Below are 2,500 nucleotides of genomic sequence, written 5' to 3' on the forward strand. Positions count from 1 at the left end.
ACAAACAATGACATGAGTCAAAGACACAGGTCTCACACAAGCATAGAATTGGAGCGCCGCCTCTAATAAGCCAAAGGTGCATCCTGACGTGACAAATCTGATCATGTCACAAGCATTCACTTACTATAATCACTATCAACGAACCTGCCGCCCCCGCCCCCCCCCCCCCCCCTACACCTTTCCGTACAACAACGTGTAACCTAACCTAACCTAACCTAACCTATGTTGTACCTTAACCTAACCTATGTTGTACCTTAACCTAACCTATGTTGTACCTTAACCTAACCTATGTTGTACCTTAACCTAACCTATGTTGTACCTTAACCTAACCTATGTTGTACCTTAACCTAACCTATGTTGTACCTTAACCTAACCTATGTTGTACCTTAACCTAACCCATGTTGTACCTTAACCTAACCCATGTTGTACCTTAACCTAACCCATGTTGTACCTTAACCTAACCCATGTTGTACCTTAACCTAACCCATGTTGTGCCTCAACCTAACCCATGTTGTGCCTCAACCTAACCCATGTTGTGCCTCAACCTAACCCATGTTGTGCCTTAACCTAACCCATGTTGTGCCTCAACCTAACCCATGTTGTGCCTTAACCTAACCCATGTTGTGCCTTAACCTAACCCATGTTGTGCCTTAACCTAACCCATGTTGTGCCTTAACCTAACCCATGTTGTGCCTTAACCTAACCCATGTTGTGCCTTAACCTAACCCATGTTGTGCCTTAACCTAACCCATGTTGTGCCTTAACCTAACCCATGTTGTCGCCTTAACGTAACCCACGTTGTCGCCTAAACCTGCTCTGTAATTGTTATACGACTCGTTCAATTACTGTAGTGTTGCCCACCCGCAACCCTCGCAATATAGTTCGCTACTCGCACTGCCCGCACCCCTGTGTATCGCTTCATGTTAAACACCTTGCAAGTCTTGCTCACTTTCCACATGCTCCTGCTGTACACTGTAATGTGGATGGCAGCAGGACGTACATGCCGCCCCTCCCCACGTCCCCACCTTGCCCCCTGCCTTCGCAAGCTGGTTGGTGAGAAGTTTGCATGTTCAATGCCCTTCGCATGCGACGTACTCAGGCTACGTTGTGGTGCGGCCTGTGTCAACTGTCCGCTGATGTCGTACGCGTGAACCACAATCTGTACTGCACATTCGTCCTTATGTACTGAATGATACATCGTGGCACATGTGTGACCGCACAACGACTGCGCCCAAAAACGGCGGACCATACAGTGCAAATATTGTGCACGCAGCTACGTGTCGTCTCCCTATGAGAGCTGGATTGCAGTGTGGTACGCCATAGAGACGTGTGGGAGGAACGGACGCCGTGGATGGCGATCAGCATGAGCTGTCTGTTGATGTATTCGGACCTAGTCGTCTCTCCTCACACACCGTGATGGCATGGTGCACCGCGTTCCATATCTGCGACATGCTACAGAGGCCGGTTGACAGTCGTTCGAGCAATGGACATCGCATACGTACGGGGGCCACCTTCCACGTATTGTCTAGGCGTGCACATTTTGTTGCGTGTATGTGGGCAGACGTAGTGTGGCGTGACACCTGACACAGGCATGCAATAATCGTTGAAGTTGCAAATGGCGATGGACGCCTGCGTTTTCTGGTGAAGTTACGCAAATGAACAAATGGTAACCTGTTGTGGTGCGGTTGTTCTCGCTAGGGGTGAATCGGTGATGGCGACGATAGGTTGAGGTACTAACCGGTTGTTCCAGCGATACCCACCATGCCGACGAAACTGAACGGCATCTGGGTGTGAAGCGATACGCGGCGGTGGCTGGGTGGGACCGTCCCCGGCCGGTGAGGGGGCGCCTCCCGGCGTGCTGGCCGCGCGGTGCGTGGGCGCACGCGCTACAGCCGGCTGGTGGGGGCGGCCAGTGGCAGGCGCGCCGGCCGACGGACGCGGCAGGCGTCGCAGCTGCGCGCCGGCGCACCCTGCGCGCGGCGCCGTGCGGCCAAAGTAGGTCCTCGCGGGCCCGGTGCGAAGCGCGGTGGACATCTTCAGTGTGCTGGTCCGATTGAGGACTGTGTGCGTTGAGGATGCGCCGCCGCCCGGCGCTCGGCGCCGCGACGCCGTCTGCTGCTCGGTCGCCCCAGCGGTTCTCGCTGGTGGTTTGTATCGCAGCTGTGCGGATGTGTTGGCGCGTGCGCTGTGCTGGGAGAGTTCGCTTCGGCACCCAAGTGGGGCTTTTGTCCTTCTGTGGCGCTGGCGTTGGAGCTGCCGGTCACCGTAGGTGGCGCGTGTTGTCTCCCGCCGGCAATGCCACGACAGCACGCTCCCGGGCCTCTGTCGGCAGCGGCAAGCTCAGTTGGGAGCACGGGTGGTCGCACCGAAAGCGTCTACTCGCCTAACTCCGGGCGATTGCGCCTCTCTCGAACCCGACCAAGTACTTGGGACGGCGCTGCGCGCCGCCGGGACCTGAGAGGGTTTCGAGGTGTATTGTGCAGGGGAGCTCAGCCTCCTC

Source organism: Schistocerca piceifrons, unplaced genomic scaffold, assembly GCF_021461385.2.
Source record: "Schistocerca piceifrons isolate TAMUIC-IGC-003096 unplaced genomic scaffold, iqSchPice1.1 HiC_scaffold_1084, whole genome shotgun sequence".
Classification (NCBI taxonomy): domain Eukaryota; kingdom Metazoa; phylum Arthropoda; class Insecta; order Orthoptera; family Acrididae; genus Schistocerca; species Schistocerca piceifrons.